The sequence below is a fragment of the Amblyomma americanum genome, chromosome 4, assembly GCF_052857255.1.
Source record: "Amblyomma americanum isolate KBUSLIRL-KWMA chromosome 4, ASM5285725v1, whole genome shotgun sequence".
In the NCBI taxonomy this organism is placed as follows: Eukaryota; Metazoa; Arthropoda; class Arachnida; order Ixodida; family Ixodidae; genus Amblyomma; species Amblyomma americanum.
In genome coordinates, this window is record NC_135500.1 from 68,615,778 (window position 1) to 68,639,516 (window position 23,739).

The 23,739-nt window shown below is 46.0% G+C and overlaps 1 long non-coding RNA gene across 1 annotated transcript; it reads left to right on the forward strand.

Moving 5' to 3' along the window:
* The first annotated feature begins 12,141 nt into the window (after positions 1-12,141).
* Positions 12,142-17,100, forward strand: LOC144130159 (uncharacterized). Its single transcript, XR_013313985.1, has 3 exons — positions 12,142-12,219; positions 15,367-15,483; positions 17,022-17,100. It is a non-coding gene; the product is annotated as an uncharacterized LOC144130159 (long non-coding RNA).
* Positions 17,101-23,739: the final 6,639 nt, after the last annotated feature.

Below are 23,739 nucleotides of genomic sequence, written 5' to 3' on the forward strand. Positions count from 1 at the left end.
AGCACACAGCCGGTGCGGCCAGGCAGCCGAGAAACTGCACAAAGAAGAATGGACACATAAGCATCCTGCCGGTACTGCTGCTCTCAAGCCCACTCAATGAAGGTACCTGCCCTTCTCGGTATCCTTCCTAAAAACATTGAATGAAAGGCGGCCGCGACCTCGCTACAATGACACGTCCAGAAACGGCGGTCGGTTGCTGACCTCCACCTCGACAGTAAACTTAAAGGGAAGCTGAAGCACTTTTCGAAAAAAATTAGTTCTCTACGTCGTTTTATGGCTTTTAGTCCGCTGAAAAAGAATATCTCCTTCAAAAAGAGCGGAAATAAACGCAAAAAGCTGTTTTTTAGAAGAAAACGCGAACCATCGCCTTAGGGCGCCGTGCGAACGCCGCTCTTGCCCGCGCTTGGTCGGGACCGTCGTGACGTCATCCACGGGGATCTCCAGCCAGCACCGATGGCGTTGCTGCGTAGCGCGTTGCTTCAGCTGGCGTTTACGGACTGCGTTTTAGATATTATGTATAATTCAAGCAATATTGAACAGTTTGGACTTTCGCCATGCATGTTCGACCTATCAGCAGCTTCAGAAAACGGCGGAACCAACGACGCCGCGGAGCGCGCCGGCAACGAAAGTCAAGTCGCGACATCTTCACGTGTTGGAAATCTCGACTGAATGGATGGGTGCAGGATAGCTTTTATTTCCACCGGAAATGGAGACCCTTTACTACTCGCCACTCCCGGCACACAGGCCGGGAGGGCGGGGGCCGGAGCCTCCGTGAATAAAAGCTAACAAAGAGAATTTATCTCTTCGCGGAATCAGCCGCCAGGCGGATTGACTTGTTTCTGCCGAGCGGTTTCTTTCTGTGCAGCAGGGCTTCCCAGCTTTCCCTGCTATCAATACTTTCGTCAACTCCGGGGTAGTCGGCGCATTCCCATATTCTCTGCTTCCGAGTAACCGTGGAACCGCCGCACTGTCAGAACCTGGACGAGCGCGCGCTATAGCCTATTGCGAAATCGTTGTGAACTACAGACTACAAAAGAGAAAACTGGTGCCACCACCTGATAAGAATCTAACAGAGAAGCGACATGACGGCGCCTGCAAGCCGGAAATTTCGTTAGCCGAGTATGGTACTTTCACGTCCTACCAGGGTAACACAAAAACCAAATCTCGAGTGATACGTATGTTTTGCATAGGTGCATGTGCGTGCATAACTTTTGTGTACGTGCAAGTGGCAATAAAAAAACGTAAATTGCGCTGAAGTGTTGTCGTGAACCGCTGCTGCATAAAACTCTGGTTACCAACTTCTTGTAACGCCTGTAAACATGATCTAATTCAGATCACTGGCAAGCTTATATGAGTCGCACTAGGTAAAGCATTTGTTTGTTCATTTATTTATAGTTACTTGCCTAATTACTCCGAAGGCCTTCTCGAACTACAAACGAATGCCAAACTGGATGAGTTGGAGTGGGTGCACTGCTGTACTGTAGCGCGAAGAGTCGAGGTGACCGGGAGGAAGGTCCCGTTGCGCTTTCCTTCTGTCGCATGTCCGGGCTACTGTTCAACCATGAAACTTCTGCACTTACCCTGGTGCGTTGTTTTTTTTTGCATGCTGAACACGCTTTTGAACATTAATTATGGCTGTGTTTCGGAGCTCTCAGTGCTGCTCATCAAAACTAGTGTGCTGCGAGATATATATAGTTGCTGTTGTTGCGTATCGAGGTAACCAGCAGAATTACTTATGGCAGATATATGCGTACCGCGGCTCGACAACTTTGTCGTTCTGACTCAAGGACAGATTTGCATGAATTCTGGCGCCATTGTCGATCGTCAGCCATGACGAAGTGCTCGATCATGAACGCAAATGTTTGCATTGCTCAAGTATACTAGGTTGATATAATCGTTTTTTTTTGTTCAGTTAGGTGGAGCGGCATGTGCTGCGCGCTGATGAAAGATTAAGAGAATTGCTTGTGCTGCAATGAGCTGCAAACAATCAGGAAAAAGCCAAAAGACACACAGTGCGTAACGAGCTCAGAAGAGGTCAAGACTGTGTGCCTCAAAGACAGTGCTCGAAGGGGCCTTAGCTCGGCATGGATGTGAACCAGCTGGAAAAGGCAAGGAGTTTACAAACAGGTAAGAAATTAATATAACGAAAGGAATTTTAATGCACATATTTTGTGCAGACAATTTCGGCATGCAGCGTACCACAAGATTGTCTGGTTAACGTGTAAGAGGCTGTGGGATAAACACCGACGGATTCTACCAAGCTGTGTGCTGAGCGCTGTTCAAAAGAAGTACCATGCCAAACTGGTTTATATACAGGCTTCAAGCATTAGACGGAACGCCCGAACGAGAGGAAGTAAACGGCACTGGCAGAAGATTACGTTGATCTGTGGTTCGCCAAAGCGCGGGCCGCAGCGAAGCAAGCGCAGCCGGACGGCCGGCCGACTCTCCGTGAATGGCGTCACTTCCGCCAATTCTCCGGTTTCGCAGTCCCACCACCCGGCGCTTCCGGAAGCGACGAGGGCGTGCCGGCGGCGGGTTTTTAAGGAGCGATTGTAGCTCTGTTTGCGGATAGAATAGGGAAAAAAATTACACATGATTTTCAAGGTCCTTTCTTCCGAACCACAGCGTTTCATGCGATTTGAAAACCGTTTCAGCTTCCCTTTAAAGGCCTCTTCCATGCTGTTTAGGTGGTCCGTGAACGCAGCGAGTGCGTCCTTCTTAGTGATGCAAGAACAATCATCAGTGCAACAAGAAAACCTTACGTCGAGGGTTAAAAAAAACAAGGGCCCGGTTTTCTAAAGCTTCCGAGGTCAGGCTGGTGGCCGTGACAGAGATGGACGCATCCATTGCAGTTCCATGCACTTGTTTGTACGAGTAGGACGTGCCGCGAAAGAAGAAATATGGGTTTCTGATGCAGAATCTCAGAAGCCTCGCCAGATCTGGCGCTTTTATAGGTATTCTTTCCTTGAGCTTCTCATCCAACGGAAGGGCAGACGCGCATACTTCCACCGCGAGATCCTCTGGAACGCTGCTGAAAAGGGGCTTGACGCCGAAAGACACAACAAAGTCGTCGTCATCCGAAACCTATCGTTATCCAAAATTGAATCGGCAGTTCATTACCTGTCCATTTGATATCTCATTTGGCATCGATCACGTTCACAAAGTTTATACTCACACAAAGGTTTATAATGGTTTGTGAATTTCTCAAACCCACCGGCGTGCGGCTTTATCGCTTTGTTTGTGGTGCAAGACGCGACCAGATTTCTCTCGAATGAACATAAGCAAGCGGAACCGATTGCACATTTTTCCAGGCTGCTGTGGTTACTTTGCGCGCCGTATCGATAAAGTTCATTGTCAGCTTTAAATGCAGCAAGGCCGAGACCGGTAGGCATTCTGTTCGACGGCCGCCCAGCTCGCTTGTTCCTACGCCGCCGCCTCCGAGTCCTTCAGTGTTTTGCGGGCGCGAGTCAACCCAACAAATATTTTCTTTTTGGAAGCCTTTTCACTGCGTTCCTGCTCGCCGGATTGCTGTCACTAAAACGTGACAATATTGTCGCTGGTGCCAGCCACCCCTCCCTTTTTTGAAGCGGAAAGCTTCACTACGCTAGCTAAAGCAGTCTTAGGGTAACCAGCACAACGACCTTGAGCGACCATCAGCCCAACAAAGGATAGCAGTGGTGTCTAACGCTTTACCTCTGACTTTGACCCAGCACCTTTTGTTAACCTTTGACCTTTAAGCTTTGACCTTTGACATTAGGTGACCTTTGGACTGACCTTTGACTTTAAGAACATCCGGTGGGGTGATATGAAGCCATGTGATATGTCATGAGACTATGTGATACCACAGCTATAGCCACCTGGTCGTGTGGGCACAAAATGGCTGTCGCAAGTGTGTAGAGGAGCTGCCATGGACGAGCCTCGGACGCTTAGCAAGCGTGCTCGCTTTTCGCTGAATTACAAGGTTAGCCAAGTTAAGCCACTGCCAATTTTTTTCTTTCATCCCGCGCTCATGAGTAGAGTGTAACTGCTTTCCACATGATGTCGCGTCACTTACCGATTCTTTGTCTCTTTCTAGGCAGCTGCGGTAGCGGAGACAACGGCCGTGCTATATCTTCTGCCCATATTTTGCAGCATCGCTTTCTACAGGAGGGCTTGCAGCTCCCGTGGCCAGACTTTGTTGCCGAGTGCAGCACATGACTGCACCATCACTGCTGTCTGGGAAGGAGGCCATCAGCCATTGGATGCCCCGGCGTGACGTCACATTGACTGAGGCTACATATTCTGCGACAGTTTTGTCCAGCGCCACTTGGCAGCTGCGGTAGCGGAGACAACGGCCGTGCTATATCTTCTGCCCATATTTTGCAGCCTCGCTTTCTACAGGAGGGCTTGCAGCAACCAAAATGAACTCAGCCTTACTCTTTCTGCATATAGGCTGTCCAATGTTATCACTTATCCAACACGGAACACAGAACAAAGCTCTACTTTATTGGATGTATTTATTAATAATATTAGCACTGACACAATATTCGCTGGAACTACGTATACTAGCATGAGCGACCCTCTGGGAATTTTTCTATTGGTAGATAGGCCCTTTCCGATCAAGTGGAATAGAGAGCAAAATACTTATCGCCAAGTAATTAATCCTGCTCGCCTTGAGTCATTCCGGTGCGCAGTTGAACAGCAAACATGGAACTCCGTCTTCACATGGAGTGATAGTAATACTGCATATTCAAAATTTATAAGCATATTTAAAGATATATACCACCTACATTTTCCGTTAGTGCAAGTGAAGAAACCGAAGAAAGCGCGAAAACCCTGGTTAACGCGAGAGTTGTTGAATATGATTAAACATAAAAATGCGTTATTTGCCAAATTTGTAAGAACAAAAGATTTAACAATACTTGCACAGTTTAAGACCTATCGAAATAAAGTTACATCGAAACTAAAGCAGGCTAAAGATTCTTTCTTAATAAATATGTTCCGTGATGAATACGCACAACGTCCAGATATTGTATGGCGCAATTTGAACTTGTTGTTGCATCCCAGCATTAATGCATCTACACTTGATGCCCTTACGCATGACGGAAAGCTACTCTCCGGTACTTCTTTGGCAGATGCTTTTAACCGGTTCTTTATTGAACAAAGTAGTGTAATTAACCAGAATGTGAGTATCTGCCGAAATTACGCTCAGTACGTACAAGGAAACGATAGTACGCAGTCCCTCTTTTTAGCCCCAACTGATTCAGCCGAAGTTTTCGCTTGCATAAATAACATCAAAAATAGCAAATCACAGGACTCGAATGGTATGCAAATACTGCCTGTCAAGTATGTTCTCGACGTCCTGTGTCCTGTTATTGCCTACATATTCAACTTAATTTTATCCACTGGAATTTTCCCTAAGGAAATGCAGATTGCCCGAGTGGTGCCAATATTTAAGCGTGGAGATAAAAATTTGCTCAATAACTATCGACCGATTTTCCTACTTCCTGTGCTTTCTAAGGGCATTGAGAAAATAATCCATACCAGAATAACTTCATATTTTGATTACAATCGCTTATTCCTTGACTTTCAGCATGGCTTTAGGAAGCATAGGTCTACTGAAACGGCACTTCTAACACAAAAAGAAATTATAATACAGGCATTTAGAGAAAGTAAACTCGATATTGGTATTTATATCGATTTTACTAAGGCATTTGACCTCATTAATCATGATGTCCTTCTTTTTAAATTAAATAGGTATGGTGTACGTGGTGTAGCGCTAACTTTATTACAATCCTACTTATCACACAGAGCACAGTATGTAGATATAAACACAGCAACTTCTTCTACTCTCCCTATAACATCTGGAGTGCCTCAAGGAAGCATACTTGGGCCATTACTGTTCTTAATTTATATAAATGATATTTGCTACAGCACAAGTAGCGCTCATGTAGTATCATATGCTGATGACAGATCTTTCTTTATCACAGGTACTTCCGAAACAGACGTCGAAAAACAAACAATGCTCTTATTCAACTCAGTTTATGGGCAGAAGCAAATTATCTACGAATAAATCCAGTGAAGACTAAAATTATGTTGTTCCGTCCTAAGGGAAAGAAAATATCGCGACCTATCAAAGCCGTATTCAATAGCCAGCCTATAGAGCTCGTTGAGTCCGTAAAAACACTGGGAGTTACCTTTTCAAGCAATTTAACTTGGAATACACATATTGATTACATACGTTCAAAGGTCGCCTCAGCCCTTGGTATACTTGCGCGGTTTAGGCACATTCTTTCAATAAGGGTAAAGATCATACTTTGCAATGCTTTAGTACTTTCTCATTTGCAATATTGTAACATAGTGTGGGGCACAACAGGCATAACAATTCTTAACAAAATACATCTGCTTCAGAAAAAAGCAGTGAGATGTATTGCCAATGTACCAATCTTTTCTCCCACCAGGAATATTTTTGTAAAGTATGAAATCCTTCCAATATTTGCGTTATATACTTATAGACTTCTATCATGTTACAAATCTCACCTAAAACACCCCGACAACCTCATCATTTTGCTTGCACAACTCAGAGAAAATGCCAGCTGCCGTGACACAAGACACAGAGAAATTTGGTTTACCCCAACACCAAGAGCCTATTATGTGAATCAATCCTTATGTTATAACCTTCCAATTCTGCTGAACAGATTAAACGAAGAAAATTTTGACATAACCCGAAAATCAAAACACGAAATTCGGGAATACAGCCGGGAGAATTCTTTTCCTTGAGAATTTCAGATGCAATCTTTCTTATTATTATGCACCATTCTTTGTATGATTATCTATGACCTTTTCATCGCATCGCATTTTATTTTGTCATTTTTGCATGATGTGCATAAGTGGCCTGCGAAGTGTTGATTTATTTACTTTTGCTTTGTATGTATGTATGTTTGTTGTATGTATAGCCGTCGTTTTTCCTCCTGTACTGCCGGGTATGTAAAGGAGCCGGGACCATTGTCAAGCTGTCGCCACAGCTTTTAGTCCCGGCTCCTCCTTTGTAAGAAACGAATAAACTTCAACTTCTTCAACTTCAACTGTTCACTGTCACCTTTCTGTAGTATTGTGCTTTAACTTATCATGATATTTCTCTTTTTATTCTTGGATTTTCTGTTATGTTATTGTACTGGAACCGCCTTCCACAAGACGTCCGATCAGTTACAGTTGTTGTTCTTTTTCACGGCTCATTATGCAACCTATTTTGTGGAATCCTGTTTTGTATTGTCATCGTATTTCATTTCTATTTTGTTTTGGTGCATATTTATGATTTTGAATGTTTGGCCTGTGCAATGTAAGCCGCAAATTTGTGTTTGCGTTTTGTTTGGTTGCATTTTGCTTTCTATGCTTTTGCATTTTGTTCATTACTCCCCTCTGCAAGCTTGTATGCAATTTCGGGTAGATAAAATAAAACGAAAGGAAGAGCCTTCTCCATAGCAGCGACGACGACAACTGCGTGAGGCTGGCCGAAATTGGCGGAGCCAGCCACCGTTCCATAAAATGATTACAGACCAGTAGCCCTTTAAATTTCGAACACCTCCTAATGATCATGCTTCAAGGAGATGATGAACCGGGAGAAGTCATGACTAGCACTCTACGGCAAAGCTGCATCTATTTGCGATTTACACGAAATCGACGCCACGCTGCGGCGGCTGTGCTATAGTCTAATGAGGATTGCCACGCGTAGAACCACATTTTTTTTTTCGCTGCGTAAGAGGTCACCGGCACATTCAGACATCATTTTCAGAATTTTGCGGTAAAAATGTATTGTAAAGTGCGGTTGCATGTTTTTTTTTTCAATATAGCGAGAAAGACGCCGGGAAATATCATTGTGTGAGATTTCTAGTGCCAGCAATACAAAGTGAAAAATGGGAATAGAAACTTTCTATGCTAACTAAAACGCTTGGCAATGCTTGGCAATGGCATTGCAGCTAACGTGCAGTACAGAGCGTATCGAAGGTTATTTCCTCAAAGTGAAAGTACCCATGCATATACCAGGCACCCTCAATAAGACGTCCGGTCAATCAATAAGCCTGTTTTTTTTAGATTTAACCACGTCACTATTTATATGGTTGCCTGTTTTGGATTGTTATCATACTTCATTTGTATTTTGAAATGATGGGAAGAATTCAAGCGCGATGAGATTTGTAAGTTACTCTGTCATGGCAGGCCTTTCTGAGTCATGCCTATGTGATGATATGGCGTTTCATTATGTGCGGAGAGTGAGGAGTGATATGGAGATTTAATTCCGATTTCGGTCCGATTTCATTTCGTTCTCAGTTTTTTTTTTTTGTCTTATCACTTAGTTGGCTTTTTTTGTCGCTTCACTTAGTTTTTACCAGTATTAGTCAGTCGGCCACGGGGGCGGATGGTAAAAATAGAATAGAATCAGGCGAATGGGCCTGTGTTATAGCGCGCTTATATTCATTATGTGCCTTCCATCCACTGCTTATCAACAAACTGAGAGCGCAAGGTGCGATTAGTTGGTCTGTGGAAAGAGCGCGTCGGGAAAGGTTAGCTCATTGACGTCGAGGTCCAATGATGCGCACAATTAGAAATTTTTAATTATAGAAGAACGGGGTTTGTAAAGTTGTGGAGTAAAAATAAAGGCAAAAGAGCAGATGCCTACCACTAAGAACTGACGCCAAAGCAACTGACAAACTTTTCTACCTTGTTTTCTGTGAGCATCGTGACAATCGCTGGGTCCTGCTTTAATTAACATTCCGCTTCTAGCTTTGTTATTCGCGGCTGTACAAGAATATTCGTGGTCGATGTCAGAGTTTTAAAACCTATCCAAGCGCGTCGTCCGTCTGGCGCTTCGCTTTCACACTGGATGGTTACTAACTCAAGACAGGTTTCTTCCTTATCTCTCGCTTATTCCTTTGCACAGTCGGGAAACCACACTTTTGCTCACGTGAGGCTACCGTTATGGACGAATAAGCGCCACTTATTCGCGAAATTTTGAAACAAGCGCGCTTGTACCTTGGCAGACCCAAGAAGGAGTCCTTCGTAGCGCCGCCATGTGGAATGAATTGAGGCGCCCCCTCTAGTTCATTACAATCGCCAGTACTGTGTCGCTCTTTGGTAGAAGCGAATCTGTGCGATCGGTTTTCGTACCGTGGTATAAAGTGCAGCTCCATCATTTGCAACTCCGACGGAAAGTTATATAACTTTATTCTTCGACCCTTGGATGTATCTTAGTAGTGCTCGAACATGGAGAAATTTGAGTGGAATAAAACAAAGTTTCGACTCCAGCCAATAAAAGAAGCCAAATGCTGGTTCTTTTGTTTCCGTAGTGTTGACAGATTGCGGTAATTACTTTTCAAAACAATTCCTAATTTATTTTTTTTTGCACGCGCTACAGTAGCGTCATCAATTACCCAGACAAGCAAAGCATAACAGTGGTGTAAAAATGTATACTCAGAAAACTAAGCTAATTTAATGCTGTCGGTGATGAGAATAAAGATGTCGCAGCCTTCCCAAGACATTTCTCGTGGACGGCAGAGTCATTCTAAGGTGGTCTTATGCTTGAGTCCCTTTGGGCTCTAGAGGCACTGTGGATATTAAAAAGCCAACTTCAGGATTGCACAATTTACGCTTTTTGGTGATGCCAGTCTATGCTATTTTCATGCGAAGTTTTTAATCGCAGCATTCTTCATGTGCGCGGTTCCTTTCTCTTCAATGCACTCCAGGTCTGGTGACTGCAGCCAGGCCTTGTTGCTTGCCCTCATCCTTACCGGCATATAATGATCTGGGCAAGAAATGTAAGCTTGCACAGCAATTTTTGCACTGAAGTATCTATGAGCCATGAATCTTAAGAAGCTCACTTGAGCCCTTTGGCGCATGATTAGCGCAATAACTTATGAATGTTAAAATTCTTGAGCTGAACGGAATCCTATATTTATGAAGTCGTTGTGAACACTGAAGCGCTGGCACACGACGGACGAAAAGAGGACGTGACACACAGTGCGCTGAACTAACAACTTTAATATCAAAGGAAGGCAATCCGCACGTTTTTATAAGTGACCCAAGATTAGCCAGTGATTACAGGGCGCATGCGCAATTCAAAGCAAAAAAAAAGCGAAAAAGCAGAGGCAGCGCGCAGGTGCATTTTTGAACCCACACCATGCAGCCACAAAAGACACAAGGGTGTCCGACGCATTCCGGTTGGCCATACATCAGGCACACCCCCGTTCACACCGAAATCAAGACGTGGCAGCGAAGGGGAAGCACATGCCCCCTGTAATCACTGCTAATCTTGGGTCGCTGCATAAAAACATGCGGAGCGACTTCCTTTGATATTAAAGTTTAGTTCAGCGCACTGTGTGTCTCGTCCTCCTTTCGTCCGTCGTCTGCCAGCGCTTCAGTGTTCACGATGTCAAACCAACTCGCCCAGTAACACACCCTGCTCATTCTTAAAGTCACTGTGTAAGTAATAAGTTTGCCGCTAGTGCCTGTGAAGCCATTATTGTCCAGCATGCGTGCCATAAAGATCTAGACAAAGAGTTTTGGTGTTAAAACAAATGTCGTCTTTCTCAAGGAAGCAACAGACGCTGCATGCTAGAAGCCGTTTTAGGTTACAATTACAACACGGTGATAATATAATGCATTGCTCGCATGCTCATTGAACCGCGGCTATCATGTATTCGCATGGATTCACGGAGGTGAGAATAAGTTTGGGCTCTTAGAGGAGACTCGAACATTCCCCTAACCAAGGACCTCATCATACCTTCCACATTAATCCAGCGCTTTCCAGGCCTGGGCAGAACCAACTTAACAGCTCTCAACAGCGTAAAAGAGACTGCCTTTTAATGTCATAGCATTAGAAGTCCTGTTCACGTAAAAGCTTGTCGTCCGCCGCCCTTCCATGACACAAAAAAGCAGGTGTAAATCAAATTAATTCATATAAATTTAGTACCATTGCTAACTGCTCATCATGGTGCTGGATAACATGCTGAACAAAACAGCCTTACGGGAGCTCAGGAACAGCAACCTGAGTCTCACAAGCCCCATCGGTGGCTGTAATAGAAACAGCCACCTGCCGGGGCAGTGGCGCATCGCTTAAGCACTTCACCACTGCGCCGGTAGTCGGATGAGGACTCTCTGCGATGAATAAATCTCTGAAAGAGAAGGAATACTTGCGCGGAAGGGATCTTTCTTAATTGTCATCGCATTGAACTCTTAAACATATTTTAAGCATCGTCCAATTTTTTTCGGCTTCGAAGCTCCGACAGTCGCCGGTCATCAAAACTTCGCAGTATCATAACTGACGAATACGCATAACCTGTTCGGTTGAGGGCCGACCACGTGTCGGCGCGAGAGCCGTAACCTGTCCGGAACCGAGTCAAATTCGTCAGCACTAAAGAGTCCATGAACGTCAAGGGACATCTTTCTAGCGAAAAAGGCCGAGCGATTCGATTCCACATCGATTACTTACGACAAAGAAAGCGAAAAGCATATGACTGTTCTCTTGCTCCGCATGAGGTCACATAGTGACGACCACACCAGCAGGCTATCTGATGAATAATCTCGCAGTAAACTGTTGATAAGGGCAAAGTAGCGTCCACAAAAAAAAAACATCAAGCCAGCGAACCAATAACACTCGCACGCAGGGTGGCCATCGGGACAAGAATGGCTCCCTCCAGCTCCTTTTTCAAAGTTCACTTTCAGCTTCGCAAAAAAAGACTTATAAAATACAGGGCAGCCCCCCTGACAGAAAAATTCGTGACAGATGTCCCAGGTAGCCGTAATCGGTTCAGAGTTGTATGATTGCGTTTTGAGCAGGAAATAGCTAGCGTTTGGGAGCGTGTCGGCGGCGATTAAGAAATAACACAAAGAAAGCACGGCAAAGCTCTGCAACGTTATTCCGATTACAATCCTGAGTAAGCCGGATTCTTCCGCGCCAAGTTCAAAGTTAACCAGCCTTGGTCTAGGTAACTAAATTTTTGAAATGTTCCCTAGACTGACTGCCATAAAGCGCAACACCAAGTGTCAAGACGTTTTCGCGCTTTTTTAGAAATTGCTTTCCTAGCATGGCAGACGTATTTTCGCAGTTTTCTCTCAGAAGACTTTCTGTCAATGGTGTGCTCCTCTAAACAGCTTCCGTATACTTTCCAGACAGCTTATGCTGACAAGTGCACTTGTCAACCCCCGGATCGAATACCATACAGATACCCAGATGATACACGATGTCAGGTGAGTACAGCGCATTAAGCAATGCGCCGGATAACTTAAGAGCCCGCACAGAATACGCTATAAGACTTATTGCGCGATCATTCTCCCCGAATCAGAGCGTTACAGAAACCAAGATATCCGCCAACCTCCCAATTCATCAGCAAGCAACATTATCTTACTTATCATTGCTTATTTTTTCACTTATTATATAACAGCAATTCGCACTGAAGTTTTTCCTATCTGCATTTCCCCGCACTATGTATTTCTTATCATTATCGTGCCTAAAAGGTGTCTGCAATAATTCCTCGCACTAGAAAATAACCCGCTCCAGGTAATATCAATTTTTTATAGGAAGTATTTACAGCACGCTTATTCCGAACATTCAAGTCAAATTTCATATGTTTTCAAGCTGTCTTCATGTAGTCTTGAATCGCCACAACGTTATAATCGCATTCTCCTGAAAACATTGTGATTATTTTCTCTAAATTTTGAGTCAATATATAAAAATCATTGCGCTTAATTTTAATGCATGTTGTGATTTGATGCACTTTATATAAGCACTTTTGTAGCGCAGGTTTGTAACAGCAGCAAAATATGCTCCAACAATAATAAAAATGTCAGAAGCTATATGTAAGTTACACCCATGACAGGTTTTGATAATTAATGAAAACAACATGTAAACAGACGTTTGCATGTGGCATTTTAATTACAAGAAGGCGCGGCTTTTGGCGCCAAGTTTAAAGCGCTCCTCCACACTTGCCGGTGAGCGGCTTTGACCCTCACACTGTGAATATATTATCTGGCGCTAAAATAAAGGAAATGATGTTTTTTCTCTACTTTTCGCGTCCTCCCCCCATTTAATTCATTCCACGAGATATGGCCGTAATTCCCTGAAGTTCTGAGACCACTACCGTGCAATTTCCATTTGAATGCTTATAACCGCCACATGGTCGCACACAAACTGTCTGAGAGGTGTTTCGAAGCCTGACCCGGCCCGGTGGCTCAGTGGTTAGCGCGCTCAGGTGTTCAGGCCGACGACGAGGGACAAAGTTTCTTCCACGACAGTTGCGTTTGCATCTCTAGGCGGAACGCCAAAGATTCGAGCCTGCTGTCCGATGCCAGTGCACTTTAGAGAACCCCAGGTTGTCCATCACTACCACACCCCTTTCTCCCTATCTTCATTCCTTCACTCACGGTGCGGCTGAGGCGTCCAACCAGAAGTTCGACTGTTACTGCTTCCATCCGTTCCTCAAAAACGAATTGGAAGCCTTTCGCGAATCTCATGACCGCGCGTCCCATCTGACGTGAACGAACACTGCAGGAGTCGCGAGGTGGGCGCAGTGCACCATAAGCTCGTCCACAAAGGCGAAGACCTACGCGAGGTCAGCGGGAGCCATATGCTGCACAGAGGAGGGGGGGGGGGGGGGGGGGTATGGACCAGGATGCCCTAAGTTTTAATCTTAACTAAGACTTCCACGCCAGGCAGCAGCAGGGTACGTCGTCTAGCGCGCATGCCAAAAAGTCCTGCCACGCGAAGCAATATCACAGCGCCATGTTAACCACCTGCCTTCTAAAGGTTGCCCCGCTGGGAATTTTTCATGCATTTTTCGCTCACGGACAATGACGCCAACGCCGGCTTTTCTGCGACACGGAGCCCCTAGCGCTATCGCTTTTAAATGAGCATCTCCAGCGGTTTGTGCAGAATTTTCAAGCATTTTTGAGGAGATACGAAAGTGCGATCTATGCGCGCTTACCCGTTGATAAGCGAATACACCAGTGGGTTTTTTTCAATATATGTACTAAGTGACATAGGTTTTGCCTGATGTTTATTTAGGGGAGTTTCAGTACTGAAGCATGCTCCTTATTACTGTACAAATGCGTATCTGGAGATTAGAGGACCCAGTAGAGACACAGTGTTCGGCACGCTGCAAAGGCAGGTACCGCAGTGGCGGTCTTTCGCTGGACGGACATAACTAGTTGCCACGATTTTTTTGTATGTCGATAGCGGGTCAAGTGAATTTGACACTGATAGCTGAAAAGGTGTTCTGACGGTCACCCTCGCACTCAAACCGGCGCCAGGAGGCTTCAGCTCTACAGCGATAACTGTTAACACTTCCGCCGCTCATTCCGACGCTTGCATACTGCGGTTTCTCTGCTCTGCAGGGAGACCGCACGTCGTCGTGTCGCCGTCAGAGCAAGCTCCCAGTCACGAATAGGTTAAGTGCGGCATGTCTCGACGGAAGGAGATTCGATAACATTGCGCAGTGAACTGGGCCTAGGGCGCGCTAAAGGTTATAAGCGGCCTTCCACTTGTGACCCTCGCTCTCTGATAAATCCTGCAACAATTACGCTGCAGTCAGCCGAGGTGCCTTGCAGCATAGCCACAATTGCATGGCGACCGCCTAAGGGCGCATTACGATGCCGCTCACAGCTAAATACCGTTCTCTTCTTATTGCGAACACAAATTACACGTTTAAATTCATAATCTGATTTTTTTTCGTCCTTGACATTCGCACCCTGCCTCTTTGTAGAAAGCGCTTCTTTTTTCATCATTGTGGGCATTCTCTGCGCAATTTTATCGCGCGCTCCTTCTAGGGTTGAGTAGCACCCAAAGTGAACGAAGAAATTAGGCATCTGACCCCAACGTTCATCACCACTACTTTGCACGCTTTGCGCCTAATTTATCGATTTGCTGTCACCTTGCACTCAACCACCCAAGAAGACGTGAATCAAAATGTTTGCAGAATGGACCTTAGGGTTTTGGAGTGACTACAGTGTAATAGTGCTCTCTCTCTCACAAAGACAAAGTGGTTTGCGGGAAATTGGCCCCCGACTAAAAGCACCACCTTTGCTTCACATAAGACCTTGATGGGCTGCATTTACCATCCCCTTTGGTGTATTTGTGAACCATTAGGACATTAGGAGTCATGACACAAAGTGCCACCTTTATTGCAATGCTTATGAACAAATATCTTTTGCACCATATAAATCATTAGTGTTAGAAGAGTTAGCTGTACAAAGGAACAAGTGAAAGATACGAGTTGGATTAGAGTATTAAAGGTCAGAAACACCTCAAAATGGCGCCACAAAAACAAGAAAAGGCACGGAAGAGGCTTTGTAAGCACTGCAATGAAGTTTTTTGCAATGGAGTGTTGAAAAATTTTGCAGACATGGGAGCCAGGGTACACGGATGAGATGACCTGGAAGCTTGGACATTGTATGGACGGGACTTGTGTGTTGCGATCACTTCCGGAAGGATGCATTGGATATCCGCCTCCTAAAGGGGTAAAGTCAATATTAATTACTGGGCACTTATCAATTGCTTATCATGTACGGCTTACACAGTGGTGCTCCCTTATAAAAAATTTGCAGATTGCATTCATGTCTAATTTTTCTCCTATGAGATTTCTCTGGATAGCGAAGCTCGAAGAGTGCAATTTATTTTATTTTGTTCGGGGTAATCGCATTTTGATAGCAATGGCTTCCTGCGACCGATTTACTTGTCATTAGAGAGAAAGCTTCACAGCTGCAACACCTCCTCTCCTATGCTAGGAATATTAAACCCGGTCGCAGATAATAGTTGTATCTTACGAGGTAGTATATTGGTAGTGCGCTTTATTTAGGACATATATTTTCTACATAACTGCCAATTTTCAATGTTATAGAGCCGCGAAAAAATATTTTCTTTGATTACTCTGGATTTTCTAGCCAAGTCTGTTAAAATAACCTTTCATGGGTGATGCCTGCTACACCACCGCCAGTGCGACGCAACCGCGAAGTGAGCAACGCGACAGGAGGCGAGGTGCTCCGTCCTGCTTACGAACTTTTGGGTGGAATGACACAGTCACGGCCGTTCCGCGCATGTAGCCTTCTTTTCGTGCCCACGAAAAGTTGTCCGGGAGTATATATTAAAGCATTTCCCGGGTACTTGAATGATCAGCGCTGTGTATTGCAAAAGTTTTCCAAATAATTAGTCGGAGCAGACCGCCAATTATTAAGACTCGCCAGTAGATTTTTATTGCGCAACTTTCTGAACCATGCTTAAGTGCTCAGTTCAAACTAGCACAGCAAAAGACAGCGCGTTTAAACCGTTTTTATTTTATAGCCCTTGGCACTCTACTGACCGCCCGGCCCATGTGGCTTTTGAGCCACATCTACAGAGCGTAACGTATATGTATCTTGAGCGTTATTAATCACTTTTAAACAAATTTATATAACGTTACACGAAACCTAGTTCTCAAGGAAATGAATGACGGATTTTTTCTTCATGCCAGATGTGCGCCATCGTCGTGGCACTGAAGAATAAATGTCGAAATATTGCCATAATTATTGGTGCTTGCTAAATATATTGCAGAGAACTACAATAGACTTTTATTAGCGAATATTAAAACTGAACCGATAATAATTGTCAATGAATATGCACGCGATGAAATGAACAGAGTTACGGCAGGTCGACCTCAGAACAAGAGCAAAAAACAAAAAAATACCTTTCACGCTTGAGTGCAAACGTAAAAGCAGGTTTAATGCTAAGTGCCCTAATAAAACGTGTTTTACATTTCATGTCCAGACAACATAAATTTGTAAAGCTTCCTATTTAGAAGAGCAGAAAGTTGTGCAAGTTAGTTGAGATGCATGGCTGGTGAAGCGCGCTTCACCAGCCATGCATCTCAACAAACTTGCCCAACTGTCTGCTCTTCTAAGCGTTATTTCGAGTACAACGGGCTCTTTTCTAATAAACTTAGTCGCGAGTTAACGCCTATCCGTGTCTTGTCGTCGGTGGTTTCCTTCCGCGCTTCAGTAACCATGCTTCCTATTTATTTCAGTACGTGCCAATCGGGTGCATCTTTACGTGTAAAAAAGGAGCAGAGTTTGCTTACATGCCCAAAGGTAGCCCGTGCAAGGTAAGAGCCCCTTTTCTTGCTTTGTCGATAAATAGGAAACAAAATTCATATATCAAGTTAAGCTGACTTTTCCTTTCAGAATGAAACGAGAACACCAGCTCGAGGCTCATCAAGAAAATGTGCTGGAAAACGAGCTACAATGTCATGTTGAAGATACATATGAGACAAATTTAAGCGCGCCTCACAAAATGCCTGCATACTCTCTTCCTATTTTTCTGAATATCATTGGAAGCCTAAAACACGGCTGAAACCAGCAAATGGAAGTTGCGCAATCTATATACACTCTAATAAAATATTTCCCGCTGGTTCAGATACCAATTCATGGCGTAAGACGGTAAATGGCGCTTGCGTTGCCATGGCTCAGTTTTCACGTCAATGAAAGCATTGAAAGCGGTAGTGAGAAGATTTTACGGAAGAAACAGAAAATATGTTTCGTACAGCAGTGAGAAATATGAAACCATATTTTTTTCAAATCGAGCTCCCCTTCGAGGAGGGTAGGTAAATTTATAAAGTACACACCCATTCCAGATCTGTCACGGATCTCCCCGGATCTCCCCGGCATCGCCTCTTCCTTGCTTAACCCTAGCTTGAGCGCCAGCTCTGTTTTTGCCAAGTCCATACTTTCTGCCGTCGAGAGATCGGAAAAATCTGAGACAAAGCAAAAAAGAAAAAAGGAAATGAATCCTGGCACCGGCTCGCCACTTTGTCACGGATCTCCCCGGAGAACACTCGGACCGAAAGAATAAACTAGGCGACGAGTGCACCCACACAAACGCACATTTAATACACCCTACGTGACACAAACACTAGAACACAGAACTAACAAAATTAACACACAACACAAAGGCTATAAATACACACCACCCAGGCACACTGCTACCAGCGTCTACTGCTAGCGTTCTACTATTAGCGGTCGGCGTTAGTGCTCACGGTTGGTTCGGTGCTACTGCGGCGTTGTATGAATCCCGTAGCCGACGTCAAGGCGGCGTTCGACGTGCTTGGGCTGGCGTCGCTGCCGGCGTCGCTGGCTGCGTCGTACAAGCTCCAGGCCCAAGCGCCCGTGGAGGTGATGCCGGTGTTGTTGGCGTTGGGGACACCACCTCGATGAGTGGAAACAGCGCTGGAGACACCCCTGGCCGTAGCAGGTGGTGGCGTCCTCCGTTGACTCCCCGGAAATGGCTCAGGCACCGAAGGAAGTCCACGATGCGGAGTCGCAGAACGCGAGCTCACCGGAGCAGTAGCCGGCGTCGCTCTCTTCCAGCCGAAGTGTCCCTGACCCGCCGGAGCCTCCGCTTCTCTGCTGTTCCCTCCTGTACCTCGCTCTCACTCCCCCGTTTAAAACCTCGGTGTTAGTCCACGTAAGCCTTGTCGTCGTCTTCTCTTCTCCACCAATCATCTCTCTCCACTTCAACGAATGCTTCTTCTTCCTCTTTATTCTTCGGTTAATTCGCGTCTTCTTCACACCTTTTTCCTTTAAAATTTAATTTAGGCTCATTAATATATGTGACAAGGGCCCCCTCTCTCAAGAGTTGTTCCATGAAAAACTGCTCACGTCGTCCTCATCTTCAAGCCATCCAGCCAACCGACTATCTTCTGTGGCGATTCTGGACCCAACACACAACACACCGCAGATGTCCATCACACACCCTACACACAACACTAACATAGCACACCAAATTGCGTTTTCAGAACACTAACACACCACTACCGTTGTCCGTACAGAGTCCTTAATAAAAATGTTGATGTCCAAAACACACACCTTGCTTAATCACAGTAGCAGCAACAACAACAACAGTAATCATGGTAACAATAACAACAACAACAACAAATCAACAACAGCACCAAAATATACACTCCAGAGATAGCTAGACCTGGTTTATTCTCTTCTTGCAAAAGTACGGTTCCTAATACTCTGTCTGGTACTTCAGTGCGAAGAACAGATTCTTTATCCAATGCCAATAGCCACTCTGAAGCGGTAGGTCGATGGCTGGCGTCTTGCCCAGAGCTACGGGACCAACTCTTCCCTTCGGGACTGTGCGCTGGCACGCATCACATGAGCGAACAAAGACCTTAACGTCACTCTGAACACCCGGCCAAAAGAACTCCTCGGTGATCCTAGACACCATTTTTTGAACACCCTGGTGTCAGGCCATAATGAAATCATGTCCTAAGCGTAGCACGGTCTCACGCATATCTCTTGGCAACACGAGCTGTTGGACCCGCCTTCCTGAACTAAATATGCATTCCCTGTGCAGAAGACCATTTACCAATTGATACTCGAATGACGTCCGACTCTTCTTTCTTTTCACTCTTCCCCGACTCTTTAGAAGCAAGCCTTCAAGCTCGGGTCTTCTTTTTGCCTAATTGCAATTTCGCCCGGTGTTACGCTCAGGCACATCGTAACAGGCGTAGAGAGCGGACGCTTCGTTGCTCAGGCTGTCGCTTGAGCGCTTGTTTCCACTGCCGACGAGAAGCTGACTGCACCCGTCTGAGCTGTCGCGGGCCTTTCCTCCTTTGGATGTTCTTCAACGTCGAGCATCCTCCTCTCTGGATCGGGGTCTTCGACACTTCTTGCACCCGTAATTTTTCCCAGGATGAGATCGTAGATGGGCTGGTCTACGCATTTTGCCACTACCTGTCTAGAATAATATGGCGTGGACACTATAATCCTTGCTTCAGGAAGGTACCTCACTGTGCTATCTACAAGAGTGACGGCCGACGCTTCACCTGTAAGATCCTCGTCCTTCACCAAGCTTCTACGAACCAAGGCGGTGTTGGCTCCGCTGTCTCTAAGCACCGATATAGGACGGTCGCCTATTTGCCCAGCCACCACTGGCATTGCTGCTTTCGACTTGGGTGTTCCACTCACTGCCTCATTTTCCAGCGGCGTTTGCTCTCCTTTCAGCTGTGGAACTTCGGATGGCGTGACAAGTTCTACCCTTGAGTCGACAACGCATGCAGCTCGGTCCTGCGTTCTATTATCGGCACTCATCCAGAGAATGACCCCTCCTCTTACAACCTTGACACACAATCTGTATTTTGGGCAGCGCTACTAGTTTTACAGTCAGCTGCACGGTGTCCCACCTTGCCGCAGAGAAAACACCTTACTGGCGCCTTAGATGCACCGCCATATACTCTTGGTTTTGCCGCATCTGTCTCTAGGGTCTTTTGGGTTTCCTCCTTTGCCTTACTCAAATTTCTTAGCCCTTGAACCTTGCGGAATTGGTCTGCAGTGTCTGCGAACTCTTCCAATGAACACAACTTTCAGGAATACCACTACCTTTGAGCTGCAGCACGCTAAAAATTGCTCTGTGACCAGCTTGTCACGCACCCCTTCAAAACTCTTTTCTGTATTTTACATATCAAGCCACCTATCAAAATAATTGGACAGCCTGCAGGAAAACTGCTTCGCGGTTTCCGAATCCTCATGTTTCGCGGTGCGAAATCTCTCACGAAAACCCTCTGCCGTATGCCTGAATCTTTGGAGGAGTGCCTTTTTTGACTTTCTCGTAGTACATGGAATCAGCAGCAGGCATCCTTCCAAGCACATTCAGCTCCTCTCCGACTAACCACATGCTTAATGCCGTGGCCCATACACTGCGCTCCCAGCCTTGCCCCAAAGCCATCCGCTCGAATCGTTGCAGATATGCATCCAAATCATCTCTCTTGTCATCAAAAGGAGCCATCAGCTTTCTTGGACAAACTCTAGCCGGTCTGGGAGATTCTTTACCCGCTAAGGAACGCTGATCATTGTCCGTGATCTCCTCATATCCTTCGCGACATGCGCCTGTTTCCACAAAATAAACTCCTCCTCCCGTTCTATCCTTCTTTTCTCCTTTTCTTCTGCCTCGCGAGCTTTTCTCTCTGCCTCGCGTTCTTCTGCTTCACGAGCGTCTGCGCGTGCTTGCGCCTTTTCCTCTCTCTGCCTTTTTGCCTCTTCTTTCTCCTCGTCACAGATACGCATCGCCTCTTCCTTGCTTAGCCCTAGCTTGAGCGCCAGCTCTGTTTTTGCCAAGGCCATACTTTCTGCCGTCGAGAGATCGGAAAAATCCGAGACAAAGCAAAAAAGAAAAAAAGAAATGAATCCTGGCATTGGCTCGGCACTTATCTTTGTCACGGATCTCCCCGGAGAACACTCGGACCGAAAGAATGAACTAGGCGACGAGTGCACCCACACAAACGCACATTTAATACCCCCTACGTGACATACACACTAGAACACAAAACTAACAAAACTAGCACACAACACAAAGGCTATAAATACACACGACCCGGGCACACTGCTACCAGCGTCTACTGCTAGCGTTCTACTATTAGTAGTCGGCGTTAGTGCTCACGGTTGGTTCGGTGTGGCTGCGGCGTTGTATGAATCCCGTAGCCGACGTCGAGGCGACGTTCGACGGGCTTGGGCTGGCGTCGCTGGCTGCGTCGTACAAGCACCAGGCCCAAGCGCCCGTGGAGGTGATGCCGGTGTTGTTGGCGTTGTGGACACCACCTCGATGGGTGGAAACAGCGCTGGAGACACCCCTGGCCGTAGCAGGTGGTGGCGTCCTCCGTTGACTCCCCGGAACTGGCTCAGGCACGGAAGGAAGTCCACGATGCGGAGTCGTAGAACGCGAGCTCACCGGAGCAGTAGCCGGCGTCGCTCTCTTCCGGCCGATGGATGTGTACCTGACCCGCCGGAGCCTCCGCTTCTCTGCTGTTCCCCCCTGTACCTCGCTCTCACTCCCCCTTTTATAGCCTCGGTGTTTGTCCACGTAAGCCTTGTCGTCTTCTTCTCTTCTCCACCAATCATCTCTCTCCACCTCACCGAATGCTTCTCCACCAATCATCTCTCTCCACCTCAACGAATGCTTCTTCCTCTTCTTTATTCTTCGGTTAATTCGCGTCGTCTTCTTCACACCTTTTTCCTTTAAAATTTAATTTAGGCTCCTTAATATATGTGACAAGATCCCCCCCAAAAAAAGGATTTGCCCCACTAAGGTCTACATCCGCACCGGTTACGCAAAGCTTGCTCGAAAACACAGAGCGTCTTCAATTAGGTTTTCCTTAGTCAGGAACGCAGGCGAAGATACAATTATACCCAGATGCAAAACATCCACCTTTAAGCAACGCGACACCCCAAATAACTGTGCGCATGGGGCAGTAGCTATGCAGGATTTGCAGCTGGGCGGTAATGGCCTCTCGCTAGGAGACGTTTTGGAGCCTACTCTCGCCTACCGTCCAATTTGCTCCACGGTATACCGCCCCCGGTCAGCGATACTTCTGCTGTCGGTGGCGTCCTTGGTGGTGCTTTGGGCTATATCCACATCTGAAACTTATAAAATGGCGGAGGGAAGGGGAGGGGGGCAGGAGAGCCGCGTACACCCCTGAAATCTGCGCAGCTTTAGGCCGCTGCTAGTTTCCCACAGAAAAGTTATGGATCGGGCAAGCGTCTCATCTCACAAACCATTGCCTATGCACGAACATGGGCAGACAACAGCAGTGAAAGCACGAACTGATGGGCGAGTTGGTTATGCTGCCCCGTTACTGCCCCGCTACTGCCCCGCTACGGGACCGCTATACCTGTATACATTCATTCCGCTATATATACTCCGACAACAAGGGGCACCCATCCGGGGACAGTTGTGTACCGAATTTTGTAGGCGAATACAACCCTATGGGTTGGGGTATAAAAATAAAAGCACAATTACATAATAGCCAAAATTGTATACATGCAATTAATTATTGAAGGGTTACCATATAACACCGCAAGCCGACTTCTAGAACCACTCTGACCCCCCATACGAAGCAAATTCCGCTCGTCACGTATCTTGAGGGGTTCCAACTGGACAACGGGTAGACGTGCATCGTTATTTCTCTGATAGATTGCGCTAAGCATCGATCGCTCCGCTAGGTGGAAAACTTACGTTTCTTTTCCGAACCGGTCAGAGCTTCCTTCACTGGCCCCGCTGGACGCGGAAAGACTCGTTTTACCCATGGCCAATAAAGCTAACGCTCGTTACTTCAACGTCTTCCAGGCGGTGGTGGCCTTTGTTTGAGAACAGACCGGTCTCGTGAGAAGCTTTTTCGAGGCGACAAGTCTTGTGTTGAGTGCTTCAAAAGTCCAAAATGAAGATTTTAGCAATGGGCAAAACTGAATATGGAGGCCCTAGAAAAAGCCATCTGACTCTTTCGACATTTGCTATAAAGCACTGAAAGCGACAACCCGCATATTTTCCATCTGTATGTTATGCACGCGTCTTCGTTGTCAAGCGTGTACAACATCGGTGTCCCCAGTCGCAAAAGAAGTTCTCTCGGCTCTGGGTGTCCGTTTTATCGACAAGTGAGACGGAAGGTTTCTATTCTTTGTGCCAATTAACCGTTCCCCTAAAAAAAGAATTTAACCGGGTATGTTTTTCAGGGGAAGCGTGTTTAATGACTGTGCGAAAAATTTACATGGGGTGCGCTTCGTCAATAATGCGTTATTAAGATGACGGAAGTTTACACTATTGCAGTAGGAATTAAACCAATACAAAGCATCGCTAACGTTCTGAATACACATTCGTCACGTTTTAAACTCAGTAAGGCACCGCTCACCATTAGGTAGTGTCGCAGTCTCAAGTAGGATTTAAAGCCGGGTTAAACTTCAGTGCCTATC